We start from the raw sequence: 18,416 nt of genomic DNA on the forward strand, positions 1-18,416 counted from the left end.
TATTTTTATGTTTATGTGTGTATAGTTGAATCATGAACACTGTCGTATGTTTGTTGTATATATTACTCTCAGATTGTTCGTCGGAAGACGAACAATTGGGTCTCAAACGGCGGCGGTGTCAAAGAACTGACGACTGGAATTTAAAAAAAATAAATTTTAAGATGAATATGACATTTTTTGTTTTTAATAGAATTTAAATTAATTATATATCCATCAAATATGTGAAAAAAATTATTAGAATTATTTAAATTTAGTAAAAAAATAAATTAATTTTAATTAGCGTTAAATAAAAATATTATTTTTTAAATATATATGAATTTTATTATAATATAATTAATCATTTAATTATTTAATTTTAAAATTAGTTTTATTCACCAAAAAATACCAAACCTATGCATTTTGTGTCAGTTATAGCCAAACCTTATTTAAATATTTCAGCTTCCATGCCAACCAATTGCTTAGTTGGCGGTGACGTGGACGACACGGTGTCAAAAAAACCGGTTCGATTCAAAAATGGCTAAAAAAGAAACATAACATATAAGATTTGGTTAAATCTGGTGATTTTTAAAGGTTTGGTTATAATTGGCACAAAACGTATATGTTTGGTATTTTTTTGGTGATTAAGTCTAAATATTAATATGTTAATTTATAAAATTAAAAATTATATTTTAATAAACACATATACTAAACATTATACAAAAATAATAAAAATATAAACATTACACAAAAATAATAAAAAAACACAATAATAATACATATATGAACCAATGAGCTATAGCTCAAATGGTATAAGCGCTAAGCAGCAAACTGCTAGGTCGTGGGTTCGATTTCTCCCACAATCGCTCCCCCCTCTCCAAATTATCAAAAAAAAAAATACATATATGAAAGAATATATTTTTTTATAGGGCATAATTATATAAATTAATGTTAATGGGTTAAAAAAATAATTTGTAGAGTCAAAAAAGTACAAATTAATCTTTATAAAGTAATGAATAGTAAAACTCTACATGTCAGGTAAATTGTTTAAAACTCTAAAATAAAATAAGCTTATTGAGTTGGATTGACGTTGATTTACTTTAAACTGTGAGATCCAACTCATTTTTAGATTCGGGTTCGAGATGGCCTAAGGGCATCTCCGACAATAATTCTCAAAATAATATGAATTTTATACTAAAACTATACTGTTATAATGTTTCATTTCCAATAACTAATTATATTTTTCACTCTAGAAGAATATCTTCAGCATTATTCCTATCCAATAAAATTTTAAATATTTTACACTTACATCCATGAACTATTCAATACTTATAAAATACACCCATATATTTATTTATAGTAAAATATATTTGCTAAATATGTTTATATATTTTTTAATTATATAAAATAACTAAATATGCAAATTTATTTTATGTTCATATACATAATCTAAATATATTCATACTTTTTAAATTTATAAAATAACTATACCTATTAAAAAAATAAAAATATTTATTAAATAATAAAAGACATCAAATATACAACTTTTATAAAATGTTGAATTGATTAATAAAAAAAATTATTTAATATACATATTTAAAATTTTCGGTTAAATCGAACATTTTTGTCACGACCCAAATTTATGAGTCGCGACCGGCGCTAGGGAATGGGAGTGGTAGCTCCGAAACCCGTAGCAAGCCTAAAAACCTGTGTAAATTTTTCGCAAATCAAATCATATTTCACATATCAAAATACCTGTGACCCCATTTTACAAAAATATCAGAGTTAAAACGCGTTATACAAATACATAGACAAAAACATCTAGACTACTGCGGACCGCTAGAATGAAACCTTCTTTCACTTCTTGTGTAAATGACTTCCGAGAATTAAAACTTCGGAAGCTTAACTCTTCAAATCATATCATACCATCCCTGAAAAATGGGAGGAGCAACGGGGTCAGTATAAAACTGAGTGAGTTCACCAAATTACACGCAATATCACATAAAGGGTTAAAACATTTGAAAACCCATTTTATATATAGAAAATACTCTTTTGAAATCATATTGCATACTCTATTTACTTTCCTTCATAACTTTCTGTTTATTTCATAAACTTATAGTTTATACGTATCTGACATCTTTGATTTCTTATTATGGTTTTGATATTTTTCTTCTCTCGTTTTGTTTCATTAGTTTTCGACCGAATCTTAAATCTTAGTTTATATCATCATGATTCTAAGTCGAACTAAATCATTGGCAAGTCTCTTGTGACTTGATCCTTATGGTTGGGTCCCGAGATAGTTCAACCGAGTTACCCATAACCATATGGTACAGTCCGGAGATAATTCAACCGAGTTACTTGTACCATTTCTCAATCCCAAACGATCGATAGGAGTCCCGAGATAATTCAACCGAGTTACTCCTTAGACACGGGTCCCGAGATAGTTCAACCGAGTTACCTTCGTGTCTGCATTCGGACTCTGCACCCTGCAGGTCTTTTGAACTTAACTGTCGATTCATATAATTCCTATTGTCGTTTAATAGGAATGTTTGTTCACATTGTGTCTCGATCTTGTTTCGTATTGATTCTCGATGTATCGCACTTACTTTTTATTACGTATGAGTTCTGAGGATTATCATCGAGAATGGATGAGATACAGGTCCCGGGATAATTTTACCGAGTTTAACCTTGTATCTCAGTTCTTATTATTGAGTGTACCATAGTACAATTCTCATTTTACGTTTACTAATTGATTTTGTATTTTTCGTTCTGTTATATTGATCCTTTATGGACCATGGCATGCACATTACAATCTACACGCATACATCTATCACACACGCACGTATGGGTATTTATTATGTTTGATAGTACATATCGGAATGTACTATATTTCCTTATTTATATTTGATTCGATGTTCGATTTCATATTGTATAGCTTTACTCTTCCCCGGTATTTAAATAAGTATATTCTCTTTGTTTATTTATGTTATTATGAAAATAACATAATACGATAAACATGTATTTCAAAACATATATACGTAGTACATTTGCAAACATATATTTCAAATATATAAATATTCATATAGCCTTTCGTATGAAAATACGCGGCTTTATGAATATTGACGAGTAATTTAAAGTGTACTCACCACTTGCTATCCAAATTCTTCAAATAAGCACGAAGACATCTCGATTCGTTTCCCTCGAGCCTTGTCGATAGTCGCTTCGTCGAGTCTACGCAAATTCGATAACGCTACGAATTAATAACAAATCTAATTACGATTACGCATCTAAAACTAGTTCGATCAACCTATTTCGGTCATTAAAAACGCTTATCTAAAATAGATTGACCCCTGAACGAAATCGACATTCTTAAAGTTTAGAACGTCGCCTAAAACTTTAGTTTAGGTCTCGGACCATGAAATACACCCGAAGGTGTCGAAAACAAGCTTCGAAGTTAATACTTTGGGCTGTCCAGAAAATGCAGGACAGCTCTGCGCGATGTAATATCCTGCCTTAAACGAGCAATTTAGAGTCCGATTCAGCAAAATATTAAACTTAGACATTTATAGTTAACATCCTTAAGTTTCCGTACCAGCAAACGGAACTTAATTTGGAATCATACAGCCCGAGATATTGCCTTTGCAATATCGCTGTTTGCAAGACGTTTTATGCAAAACGTCAATTCAATTCGGAACTTAATACACAACAAGACTAACCTATTGATACCGAATTATAACCTCAACATAATTCAGACACCTCGATCAATCCATCTCTTAACAAATTATTCAATTCACTTCAAACCATTTTTTTTCTGCTTGTCTATGCAAATATACGTATCGGCATAACCATCGTTGTGCATAGCACGGCTGCCTACACCGACTACAGCCAAAGATTTATTCAATTAACCTATCAAATGGCCATATTTTTCTCTGAAACTTTTATGGCACTTATATAACATATATTTCTAAGTTCATACCAAAAATTAGGCCAAACTAATGTGTTTAAGGTCCTCAAATAATTAACTTACAGCAGCAGCCTTACACAATTTACAAACAGAGCACTAGGTGCTATTTATTTTTTATCTCAATATCAGAATTATGAAAAATTCTGAAATTTTTTATACACCAACTTAACTCATATACCCAGAACATATAAAAATTCCAGCTCAAACAAACATTTCTAAGTATTTCGAAAAATTCTAGTTGTAGACAGCATCAATTCAACACCAAACCAGAAAATCCAACTTCAAACTTAACCAAAACTCCACTCAATTCAATCAATTCATTACCAAAAGTCCAAAATTATGAATTTATACCTTTGTTTGATGGTATAACCCTTTGGCTGAATGAATTCCTCCATGAACAACCATCAAAATTCCATAATCATAGCTCCTAATCATCATACATAACCAAACAACCATTTTCATCAAACTTTAACAAAAACCGAAATATTAAAACCTGAAACCCTAACTGTAATTTGAGTTTATTACCTCAAATTGAAGCTATAGATCTGTAGATAATCATTTTCTCGTTCCGTGGCCGCAAGAATCGCTCAATTCGGACTTAAAACGAATGAGATATGATGTTTTGAAAATTTGTGAGAAATTTGAGAGGAGAGTTACGGGATTCTTCTCCTTTGGCTGCAAAATTGTGTTTGAATGAATGATTATCCATTCATAAAAGATGATAATAAGTGGGTAAAAAGTCCACTTAGATCCTTGAAGTAGTCACCTCCTTTCTCTTTACTTTCTAGCTTATCTTTCGTACAATTTAGTCCACTAATCCTTTAATCATTCGATTCTTGATGAATTCCGTTATTTATTTATTTTTTAAATAAATAACATTAATCTCATATCTTTTAATATCACCCTCCAATAATTTATTTTGGCAATTTTGGCCAAAAACGCTCAAATTTTCATTTTGAGCTAATTTGCACTTTTCCTCACTTTTTCGTCCAATTTTCATTTTAATGACTATCAATAACAACTTTACCGATATTATTTTCTTATCTTGAGAAAATAGAGTAAAACACAACTTCCTCCGGAAGTTTGTGGTTAAAAGTCCACTTTAGTCCTTAAAGTGGCTAATTTGCACTTTAACCCTTATTCTTAACTAATCGTCAAACTTTCTTCTAAAACGAATTTCGTATACTTACGAAACTTGACGATCATTTATTAATAATATTTCACGGACCTTGCCGTGAATATTATTAGCTCTGTCTTTCCAACTCATTTTATTTTATTCCCTTTTAGTCCCGATTAAATTCAATTTATCGCATAATAATTTTCCAGGTAAATTCTTATTTTACGATAATTCCAATAGACCCGCTTCGGTCTAAGTCCTTATTATCCATTATTAATCTGATAGTCTCATTCTTAATCTTTACGATTATGCCTCGTGGCACTACACGTAATACCTCAAAAATTTAGGTTATTACAATCTTCCCCCCTTACAAAAATTCGTCCTCGAATTTTCATAATCTTCTAGTATCACTTAACCAATACTTAATCGAACCTTATCATTCGCTTCCTTCCACACTTCCGATGCGATACTCTGACTAATTATTCACCAACTGTTGACTTTACAGTTAGGTTTATACAATCATTCATCTAATACTGTTTTAGGTGAAAGTGTCTCGATATACTTATCGAGTAACTTCTTATGCTAACCATCATAACCACCTTATTACTATTTGATTCATAATTATTATGAATCAATTCTCTTTATTCGACCTTTTTAAACAACATATGTTTGTTCGTAGGGTTCATATCCCCTGACGTAACTAACTTCTATGTTAGATTTTCTCGTCCTAGAGGCAAACGTGCTTCGAGTTTAATCATGGCCGCTATCACTTTACATATTTGTAAAGTAGCGTCGTTGTTTTTGTATTTAATATACAAGACCGCTTTAGAGATTTGCAATCCAAATCTCGATATGTTGCGATTCGCATTACACTACTCGTCGTTCTATATACTTGTCGTGTTACATACGTATGTTTTCATATAGGCCTAACAAGATGATCAGTCTTGTCCTATGCCTCTATATACAGAGTCCCTGTCTGAGCTTACTTACGTTTAAAAACTTATTCGTTTAAAACCATGATACCTTTCATTTCTCAAATCATGTCATAATTGTGCACCGGTGTGATGACTTCTCTCATCACAAGAGTTGCAATGACACTCCTCTTTTCTTTTCAGACACACAATGTATATGATGCATGTCCTACTAGTGAATGCAATATGGATGTAGTGATACAATTCTATTCGTGTCAATGCAATGTTTTTATGATTCGTGTCCGGGCACAATTATGTCTTTTCAAAACATTTCATTTCAATCAAATACTTTTCTTTTCATAAAACGGTTTTACGTAAGTTTCTTTCGACATCAGACTCTGTATTTCTATTCGTTCTTATCGTTTGTTGTTTTGCCGTTCGTAATCTATATACATCTTTTGCACATGAAAAGATGTGGTTCCACTCGTCTCGTTCAAACGTCGTTTGAAGAGTACGTTCTAAACGTTCGTGTCTATACTAGACTATCTCGAAAGGTTTAATCGTTATTGAGCTTCTAACGTTCGGACTTCACGATGTTTTCTTCAACTACGCAATCTATTTGATTGTATTTAACCAGAACACGTCGTGAGAACTACGTCTTTTAGGAGACAGTTGATTCGCGTCATCTGTGGTATTCCACTTACACGGACTGCGAGTATTCCTTATCATAGTGACCTTGTTGTCCACACCAATTGCATACATTGATTATAGCTTGACCTTTACCCAAGTGACTTCTGCCGCGTTGCGGGCACATGGGATTTGCAAGGTTGGAAATTCTTTGTTCCAAAGACGGACGAATAGTTTCTAGCATCCTTGGCTACTTTCCCTTGTCTATCGTTCTTATGAGTCTGGCTGCATCGCCTTTCGGTCTTTTCACTTTTGTCATTATTTTTTTTTTAGCGTCTCCTGTTATATTCCTCTCATTAACCTTCATCATATCTTCTGGTCTATGTGATACACTTCGTTTATTTATTCCCGATGAGTTTCTCAATTTATTCAACCTTTCTTACCATATGCTGCCTTTAGCAGTTTCTTTACTTCCACGCCTATCACTTATCTTGATTATTGACTCTCGGGTCTGTTAACCAACTCCCTTTCATTTACTCTTATCTATCTTCTTACTCGTGCAGAGAAGTTTGCTAATTCTTATGGCACTTACTAACATCCTTTATAATCTTCACGATATCATAATCCTATTGATCACTATCTTGTTCGAATCCTCTTTGCCACCTTATTGGCCCCTAACACGTATTCACATTAGTTCCCTTTGGACATTGCTTTTCTTCTTATTATATTCTCACTATTCACCTTATTGCGATTCGTCCTTTGGGTTACTATCTACTGTAACACTAACCCTTGGGTTATACTTGCTGTTAATATCTTACTCTTCACTTCTTTCTAGAAACTCTAGTGTATCCTTTGATCCATCAGACTCCTTTTGGGGTATAACTCCATGTATGCTAATATCCATCTCTATTTGTGTTTCTCTCTTCACGTTGATACTGTCTTTGTATCAACTGCCCCATCATTGGCATACAATTCCTTATATCAGTTATTTCTGCTGTTAACTGATTAATATTGACATTGGGTTGCTGCGGCACTCCTGGTGCCCATATATTTCCACTATGTCTATACCAGGTTCTTCTTGATCTTTGCCTCGTCCCTGGCCTCTATCGGCCGAATGGATTAGGTTACATTGACCTTCATTACTTCTGGCTTCTCCTTGGGCCTCGTGCACTTACTGTGCAACAACACGTGCTCGAGCAATTCTTTGTTCATAGTATGGCGGATATATATAAAGGAATCACGATGAATTCCTTAAAATATAGCACATACTAGTCATCACAAATAACAGTCATCCGCGTAAGTTGGATCCTTAGGGATACCTCCTTCCTCTAGGTTTTCTACGATTACATCTCGTATTGCAAGTCTTCTGAGTGTTCTTACTCATTGTAGACTTAGCAAAACATCAAAACATATAATCATGATATCTATGTTCTACGCGCGTCACTATCGTGGCTATAAGCATATATATTGACTGAGTCCAAAGAAAATCAGTGCTTCCTAGATTTTCCTCGGTGGCGTCGCGTACTTTAAATCTTGCGAGCATTCCACTCACTATAGACTTAGCAAAATTAAACAGCATCCAATCAATAAGCGCAAGTTCTATCCATAATAACCATTCATATACACACATGTCACGTATCGCATACATTATCACAGGCGTACATACCTGTGAGCATATCACTCTCCTGAGTGATCGTGTCTAGTAACGCATCGCATATCTCATCAATCATATACTATTAAATCAATTAATTCAATCATAGTCCATAACGATATTCTTTTATCATATGAGTCTCGAGAGTATATAACTCTTCGCAGACTATAGATACTCGAAAGCGTATTGCTTACTCGAGTAAACACAAAACACAATTTGTGCTCATGCACACTTCTAACTCGACTCCTAATAGCACGTATAGGAGGGGACGTCTTTGTAAAACGTTTGAAAAATCGATGAAAACATTGATAACGTTCAAAAGACATGACTGGAAATCCCTATAATCCGCAGTAGTTCCTATATATTGATCGACACTTTCCTATACTTCAATCATAAAAGAACAATGGCCTAGGAATTCTAAACCAGGCTCTGATACCAACTTTGTCACGACCCAAATTTATGAGTCGCGACCGGCGCTAGGGAATGGGAGTGGTAGCTCCGAAACCCGTAGCAAGCCTAAAAACCTGTGTAAATTTTTCGCAAATCAAATCATATTTCACATATCAAAATACCTGTGACCCCATTTTACAAAAATATCAGAGTTAAAACGCGTTATACAAATACATAGACAAAAACATCTAGACTACTGCGGACCGCTAGAATGAAAACCTTCTTTCACTTCTTGTGTAAATGACTTCCGAGAATTAAAACTTCGGAAGCTTAACTCTTCAAATCATATCATACCATCCCTGAAAAATGGGAGGAGCAACGGGGTCAGTATAAAACTGAGTGAGTTCACCAAATTACACGCAATATCACATAAAGGGTTAAAACATTTGAAAACCCATTTTATATATAGAAAATACTCTTTTGAAATCATATTGCATACTCTATTTACTTTCCTTCATAACTTTCTGTTTATTTCATAAACTTATAGTTTATACGTATCTGACATCTTTGATTTCTTATTATGGTTTTGATATTTTTCTTCTCTCGTTTTGTTTCATTAGTTTTCGACCGAATCTTAAATCTTAGTTTATATCATCATGATTCTAAGTCGAACTAAATCATTGGCAAGTCTCTTGTGACTTGATCCTTATGGTTGGGTCCCGAGATAGTTCAACCGAGTTACCCATAACCATATGGTACAGTCCCGAGATAATTCAACCGAGTTACTTGTACCATTTCTCAATCCCAAATGATCGATAGGAGTCCCGAGATAATTCAACCGAGTTACTTGTACCATTTCTCAATCCCAAATGATCGATAGGAGTCCCGAGATAATTCAACCGAGTTACTCCTTAGACACGGGTCCCGAGATAGTTCAACCGAGTTACCTTCGTGTCTGCATTCGGACTCTGCACCCTGCAGGTCTTTTGAACTTAACTGTCGATTCATATAATTCCTATTGTCGTTTAATAGGAATGTTTGTTCACATTGTGTCTCGATCTTGTTTCGTATTGATTCTCGATGTATCGCACTTACTTTTTATTACGTATGAGTTCTGAGGATTATCATCGAGAATGGATGAGATACAGGTCCCGGGATAATTTTACCGAGTTTAACCTTGTATCTCAGTTCTTATTATTGAGTGTACCATAGTACAATTCTCATTTTACGTTTACTAATTGATTTTGTATTTTTCGTTATGTTATATTGATCCTTTATGGACCATGGCATGCACATTACAATCTACACGCATACATCTATCACACACGCACGTATGGGTATTTATTATGTTTGATAGTACATAACGGAATGTACTATATTTCCTTATTTATATTTGATTCGATGTTCGATTTCATATTGTATAGCTTTACCCTTCCCCGGTATTTAAATAAGTATATTCTCTTTGTTTATTTATGTTATTATGAAAATAACATAATACGATAAACATGTATTTCAAAACATATATACGTAGTACATTTGCAAACATATATTTCAAATATATAAATATTCATATAGCCTTTCGTATGAAAATACGCGGCTTTATGAATATTGACGAGTAATTTAAAGTGTACTCACCACTTGCTATCCAAATTCTTCAAATAAGCACGAAGACATCTCGATCCGTTCCCCTCGAGCCTTGTCGATAGTCGCTTCGTCGAGTCTACGCAAATTCGATAACGCTACGAATTAATAACAAATCTAATTACGATTACGCATCTAAAACTAGTTCGATCAACCTATTTCGGTCATTAAAAACGCTTATCTAAAATAGATTGACCCCTGAACGAAATCGACATTCTTAAAGTTTAGAACGTCGCCTAAAACTTTAGTTTAGGTCTCGGACCATGAAATACACCCGAAGGTGTCGAAAACAAGCTTCGAAGTTAATACTTTGGGCTGTCCAGAAAATGCAGGACAGCTCTGCGCGACGTAATATCCTGCCTTAAACGAGCAGTTTAGAGTCCGATTCAGCAAAATATTAAACTTAGACATTTATAGTTAACATCCTTAAGTTTCCGTACCAGCAAACGGAACTTAATTTGGAATCATACAGCCCGAGATATTGCCTTTGCAATATCGCTGTTTGCAAGACGTTTTATGCAAAACGTCAATTCAATTCGGAACTTAATACACAACAAGACTAACCTATTGATACCGAATTATAACCTCAACATAATTCAGACACCTCGATCAATCCATCTCTTAACAAATTATTCAATTCACTTCAAACCATTTTTTTCTGCTTGTCTATGCAAATATACGTATCGGCATAACCATCGTTGTGCATAGCACGGCTGCCTACACCGACTACAGCCAAAGATTTATTCAATTAACCTATCAAATGGCCATATTTTTCTCTGAAAATTTTATGGCACTTATATAACATATATTTCTAAGTTCATACCAAAAATTAGGCCAAACTAATGTGTTTAAGGTCCTCAAATAATTAACTTACAGCAGCAGCCTTACACAATTTACAAACAGAGCACTAGGTGCTATTTATTTTTTATCTCAATATCAGAATTATGAAAAATTCTGAAATTTTTTATACACCAACTTAACTCATATACCCAGAACATATAAAAATTCCAGCTCAAACAAACATTTCTAAGTATTTCAAACAATTCTAGTTGTAGACAGCATCAATTCAACACCAAACCGGAAAATCCAACTTCAAACTTAACCAAAACTCCACTCAATTCAATCAATTCATTACCAAAAGTCCAAAATTATGAATTTATTCCTTTGTTTGATGGTATAACCCTTTGGCTGAATGAATTCCTCCATGAACAACCATCAAAATTCCATAATCATAGCTCCTAATCATCATACATAACCAAACAACCATTTTCATCAAACTTTAACAAAAACCGAAATATTAAAACCTGAAACCCTAACTGTAATTTGAGTTTATTACCTCAAATTGAAGCTATAGATCTGTAGATAATCATTTTCTCGTTCCGTGGCCGCAAGAATCGCTCAATTCGGACTTAAAACGAATGAGATATGATGTTTTGAAAATTTGTGAGAAATTTGAGAGGAGAGTTACGGGATTCTTCTCCTTTGGCTGCAAAATTGTGTTTGAATGAATGATTATCCATTCATAAAAGATGATAATAAGTGGGTAAAAAGTCCACTTAGATCCTTGAAGTAGTCACCTCCTTTCTCTTTACTTTCTAGCTTATCTTTCGTACAATTTAGTCCACTAATCCTTTAATCATTCGATTCTTGATGAATTCCGTTATTTATTTATTTCTTAAATAAATAACATTAATCTCATATCTTTTAATATCACCCTCCAATAATTTATTTTGGCAATTTTGGCCAAAAACGCTCAAATTTTCATTTTGAGCTAACTTGCACTTTTCCTCACTTTTTCGTCCAATTTTCATTTTAATGACTATCAATAACAACTTTACCGATATTATTTTCTTATCTTGAGAAAATAGAGTAAAACACAACTTCCTCCGGAAGTTTGTGGTTAAAAGTCCACTTTAGTCCTTAAAGTGGCTAATTTGCACTTTAACCCTTATTCTTAACTAATCGTCAAACTTTCTTCTAAAACGAATTTCGTATACTTACGAAACTTGACGATCATTTATTAATAATATTTCACGGACCTTGCCGTGAATATTATTAGCTCTGTCTTTCCAACTCATTTTATTTTATTCCCTTTTAGTCCATATTAAATTCAATTTATCGCATAATAATTTTCCAGGTAAATTCTTATTTTACGATAATTCCAATAGACCCGCTTCGGTCTAAGTCCTTATTATCCATTATTAATCTGATAGTCTCATTCTTAATCTTTACGATTATGCCTCGTGGCACTACACGTAATACCTCAAAAATTTAGGTTATTACAATTTTTATTTGGACTATATTATAACAAACACTTAAATATGTTTAATAATAAAATTTAGGTCTAATGTCTTAAAAAACTCCGACCTTTTAACCCCTTTTCAATCATACTCTGACGTTGCAAATTTGTCAATTTTACCCTATTTTGCATTTTTGTGTTTCAATTGTACCCTGAAAAATTAAATTAACGTCTTTTGCGTTTGGAAATTTGTTTAAAACATTCTACATGTCTCGCATATATTAATTGTATATTTTTAAAATTTATTTAAATTTAGTTAAATTAATTAAGAATTTAAATTAGTGTTAAATTGATTATGGTTTTTAGTTAGTTTTTAAAAATAAAGGACTTATTTGTACTTTTTTGAATAAAAAGAATTTAATTTCATGTTTAAACTTAATTAATTGAATGATTTCATCATTTAAGTAAAAAAATTAACAAAAATTAAAATATTGGGGTATAATTGAAAACGGAAAATTCAAAAGTGGGTAAAATTGACAAATTTTCAACGTCGGGGTAGAATTGAAAAAAAGTTTAAAGGTGAGGGGTTTTTGAGTTATTAGGCCTAAAATTTATAATAAACTATAAAACTAAAAATAAAATAAAGTTATTCTATTTTTATCTTCAGTCGTATAGATATACTATATTAAAGTGACTTTATATACTATAAAATTAAAAAAAAAAGATACGTTATAGTAAAGTTGAATATAGAGTACCATATTGGAGAGAATTTATTAATTAAATTGACAATTTGGTGTGCTGTTAGAGATGGTTTAACAGAATTTAAATTGAAGTGAACTCGTTGTTAAAAAGGCATGAACCTAACAAATTGATGAATGTAATCACAGTAGAAAAAGGTGATAAATTCAGCTTTACAGTGTGTGTCACTGCACATTTCATATTTTATGAACTTATTGCAAGATAAAAAAAAAACAACCCTTTTTAAGTGCAAAGAGAATGTTCAGCTTTCTGAAATTTGTACTATAACTAGGTTTTAATTGGGATTAGTACGTAATAATTATGTAAGTCTAACTTTTTGTGCATATTGTATTCGATTTTGTATCACACACTTGATTTTTACTTTAATTATTTTAATTGTTTTCTCGCACTTTCAGTTTTGGTTTAAAGTATGGTCACGAATGGTGGTGGAAGTTGTGTTTATGACATAAAAAATAATTTATTTCACTTACAAATGTAATCTTGTACGGAATTAATTTGTATATACATGTGTACTATTACTTCTAGATGAAGGAAAAGCTAAGAAATAGGAATTCAGAGATCCAAAGATTAGTTGATTGTTAAGCACTAATCATAATTAAATTTGTATTTTATTAACAAGCAACATATATTGCTCCATGGAATCTCTAGGCAAAAAGTAGATGATGAAGTCAAGCACTTAATTGCACGTGTTTATTAATTAGTTTACCTAGTTAAAGTGTTTGGACATAGAACTTGAAAGAACAAAGGATCACTTCACCCCCTCAATTTAGCATAAAATATAATAAGTGATTTTCGAGCAAAAAAAAGATCAAACAGATTTAAAAATTGGTCATTTCGTATCAAATTCGTCCTTCTAACAAAAAAAATGAAATTCTTAACTAAATATAATTAATCCTCATTAAATATAACCAATCCTAATTAATTCTAATTAAAACTTTAATTAATTATAACAATTTAATTAGCCCTAATTAAAGTTCTAACCAAATTTTATACCTGATTAAATCTAATTAAAACCAAATTAAACAAAATTTAATCATAATCTAAAAAATCAAATTAAACCTAATTCTCTTCTCTTCACCAACGGCCTTTCTCCTGACCGCCCATTCTGCCATGTCGGTGCTCTTCAAACTTTCACCCACTGCTGCTATACAGCCACAACGTCGGTCACTGCTGCTTTCATCGCAGCAACTCAAACAAACCCAACTGGGTTTGTGAGCTACTACTACGAATACCAGCCGAGAACAACGAGCCCAACCAAGAACAATGAAAGGTCTAGTCGAGAGCAAATGATAAAGAAGGATGACGGAGAGGAATAATTTACAACAAAGAGGAACAGTTAACGGCAGAGAGGAACAGTTAACGGCAGAGAGGAATAATAAGCTGAATAGGTAGTGGATAATCAAGTTAAATCTTTTAACTTAGTTGACTAACATCAAAAATAAATAATTGAATAAAATATTAATGGAAATAAAAATAAGACCGTATTGATTGATTTTTCAATAAAAATAATAAAAATGTGAATTATAATATATATGGGGGTGTAAAAGTAATTTGCTCTTGTTCTTACAGAGATGTTCTATATTAGAATGTTCTTCCATTTATTTTATGGACCTTTTATCACATCTCATATAATTTTATTTTATGTGAATGTAGGCATACTTGGCAAACCACGTAATATTGCTATATTTTTTATTTGATTGATTAATTCTCAAATTAATTATTTATTGATAATTGTGGATTTATATTAATTCGATCACAACAAATGTGAACGATTTCTCAGTCTTTTTTAAATTTTTAGATGTAATTAGAAGTCAAAATATACTGTTAATAAAAATTCGAGTTCTAAGTAGTAGATATAAAACTAATAATCTTCATAAAAACTTTGAGTAATTTAATATTAGTGGTATAAGTAAAAAAATGTTAAAGTGATTAAAAAATAGTTGTTGATTAAATAAAATGAGACAAGATGAGGACGCTTAAAAAAATGATATCAATAGAAAAAAAAAACAAACACAATTCGTGTTTGACGGCTAAAAAAAATCTCGCATTTTACCTTCTAAAATATGTCTGTATATGATAATATAGTATGTTATGATTATAATTCCATGTGAATTTGGGAGTTTTATAATTTAAATATTCTGTTCTTTTTATCATTTTTTTATATCTAATCATATTAGGGATTTATTAAATGAAAAAAAAAAATGTAATTTAAATTACTAAGGAAACAAAAATGAAACAAAGTTATAAAGTTATAAATGAAGAGAGTGTTTACATATGGCATATGATATGTATATGTTCTTATTAGTATATTTACATATATATTTTTCCATAAAACAGAAAAAAATAGAAATGGATGAAAATAGTCATTGTGAAATTGACCTAAGAAAATAGAAATTGTGGTATATGTATAGAAATTGATGAAAATCCACTAAAATAGGAAAATAAGTGGAAAACACCTCAAACAATGTAAGCAAATCCAAATGTCATTGTTCTTTTTCCTATTTAGCTTGCTAAACCTTTGGATTCACTGTTCTTTAATTCTTTATTTCTTTTTAGTATCCTAAAGACCTTAATTTAGATATATACATCAGCTTCATCACTATTGTCTTCTTTATTTATTTGTTTGGCTAAACCTATTTTATGATCCCTAAATCATACGGTTTTAATTCATCAGATTCTTCAACTCCTATCACCTTCCTCAAATTTCTAAACTTTTATTTTTTGTGATTCATCAGGTCCCTTAACTTTTATTTGGCATTTTCAAATCCCTAAATTTTTGTGTTTTGGTTCATTAGGTATCTAAACTTTTGTTTTTTGGTTTATTAAGTCCTTAAATGGATCTCCGTTTAAGGACCAATTGAATCAAAAAAATAAAAGTTTAAAAATTTGATATTGTATTTAGATTTAAGGACCTATTGTGTTTAAAAATAAAAATGAGTTCCATTTTTTATTTTAAAAAAGTAAATATTAACTCATAAAAAAATAATTTTAGTAGATTTCATATTAATTATTAAAATGATATTGTATTCCGATGATTTTTCATTGTTTTCAAATAATATAATAATATCGAACTAAGTTCAAGCTCGAGCGATATCTAAGATACTCAAGTTCGAGTTCAGTAAAATATAAAAATAATGATTAAAAACATTATAATATTAATGTATTTAAGTATGTAAGAGGTCAGTTTAGTCTCGTGAAACAAGCTTTTTTAATTGATACTCATGCCACGACCTAAATTTAAGAGATGCGACCGATGCTAGAAAATGGGAGTGCTAGCTCCAAAACGCGTAGCAAGCCTGAAAAACACATATAAATTTTTCGCAAATCAAAACCTTTTCCATATAACAAACATTATCAAATTACATGTGACCCATGTTCGAAAACATATCAGAGTTAAAACGCTTTACAAAGGTATAGTCAACAAATTCTAGACTACCGTGGACTGTTAGAATGAGAACCTTCTTTTTCTTCTTGTACACACTTCCGAGAATTAGAACTTCGGAAGCTTGACTCCAAATCATATCAGACTATTCCTGAAAAATGGGAGGAGCAACGGGGTCAGTATAAAACTGAGTGAGTTCACCAAATTACACGCAATATCTCATAAAGGGTTAAACCTATGAAAAATACTCTTTTGAAATCATATTGCGTACATTTTTTACTTTCTTTCATAACTCTTGTTTATTTCATAAATTTATAGTTCATACGTATTCGACATCTTTGATTTCTTATTATGGTTTTCGTATTTTTCTTTTCTCATTTCGTTGCATTAGTTTTCGACCGAACCTTAAATCTTAGTTCATATCATCATGATTTTAAGTCGAATTAAATTATTGACAAGTCTCTTGTGACTTGATCCTTATGGTTGGATTCCGAGATAGTTCGACCGAGTTAACCACAACCATATGGTACAGTCTCGAGATAGTTCAACCGACTTAACTAGTACCATTTCTCAATCCCAAACGATCGATCGATAGGAGTCCCGAGATAATTCAACCGAGTTAACTCCTTAGACAAGGATCTCGAGAATAGTTCAACCGAGTTCAACCTCGTGTCTGTATTCAAACTCTACACCCTACATGTCTTTTGAACTTAACTGTCGATTCATATAGTTCCTATTGTCATCTAATAGGAAAGTTTGTTCGTATTGTTTCTCGAACTTGTTTTGTATTGATTCTTGATTTTGTTTTATATTGATTCTCGATGTATTATACTTGCCTTTTATTTTCGTATGAGTCCCGAGGACTATTATCGGGAATGGATGAGATACAGGTCCCGAGATAGTTCTACGGAGTTTAACCTCGTATCTCGGTTCTTATTATTGCGTGTAACGTAGTACAATTCTCGTTTTACGCTTATTAATTGATTTTATATTTTACGTTCTGTTATATTAATCCTTTATGGACCATGACACGCACATTACAATCTACAAGCACACAACTATAACACACGCACGTATGGGCATTCATTATAATTAATAGTACGTATAGGAACGTACTATGTTTCCTTACTTGTTTTTTGTTCGATATTCGATATTATGTATTATGTTTGATTTATCCTTTACCGATATTCGATTATTAGTACATATAGGAATGTACTAAATTTTTCTCGTATATTATTTGATATTTGACTTCGTATCATGTTGTTTTACCCTTCCCCGGTACTTTAACATTTCTGTTCTTTTCATATAACCATGTTATTATTTAAAACAACATAATTTAATAAGCAATCGTTTTCAAAACATACATACATAATACATTTTAAAAACATACACTTCAAATATATAAATATTCATATAGCCTTTTGTATGAAAATACGTGGCTTTATGAATATTGACGAGTAATTTAAAGTGTACTCATCACTTGTTATCCAATGACTTAAATTATGCATTTCGACATCTCGATCCATAAATTTCCTTGTCTTGTCGATAATCGCCTTGTCGAGTCTATACAAATATAATAATAGTAAGAATTAATAAAATTCAAGCCATAACTATTTAACTAAAAAGTTGGTTTTCTAGCCAACTTCGGCTATTAAAAACGCGTACTTAAAATAGTCCGACCCCTAAACGAAACCAACATTCTTAAACTTTGGAATGTCGCCTACAACTTTTGTTTAGGTCTCGGACTAAGACTAGCACC

The 18,416-nt window shown here is 31.7% G+C and overlaps 1 long non-coding RNA gene across 4 annotated transcripts; it reads right to left on the reverse strand.

The window, feature by feature from the left end:
- Positions 1 to 1,688: 1,688 nt before the first annotated feature.
- On the reverse strand, positions 1,689 to 11,931 carry LOC126679385 (uncharacterized). Of its 4 annotated transcripts, XR_008790630.1 has the most exons (6): positions 11,614 to 11,931; positions 10,272 to 10,356; positions 4,466 to 8,995; positions 4,292 to 4,367; positions 3,123 to 3,207; positions 1,689 to 1,907 (listed from the first exon to the last, which is right to left on the reverse strand). It is a non-coding gene; the product is annotated as an uncharacterized LOC126679385 (long non-coding RNA). The 4 variants fall into 4 exon arrangements; XR_008790629.1 differs by lacking the exon at positions 3,123 to 3,207; XR_008790632.1 differs by lacking the exon at positions 3,123 to 3,207 and having other exon boundaries at positions 4,265 to 4,367.
- Between the last annotated feature and the right edge of the window lie 6,485 nt (positions 11,932 to 18,416).

Source organism: Mercurialis annua, linkage group LG4 (assembly GCF_937616625.2).
Source record: "Mercurialis annua linkage group LG4, ddMerAnnu1.2, whole genome shotgun sequence".
Lineage (NCBI taxonomy): Eukaryota > Viridiplantae > Streptophyta > Magnoliopsida > Malpighiales > Euphorbiaceae > Mercurialis > Mercurialis annua.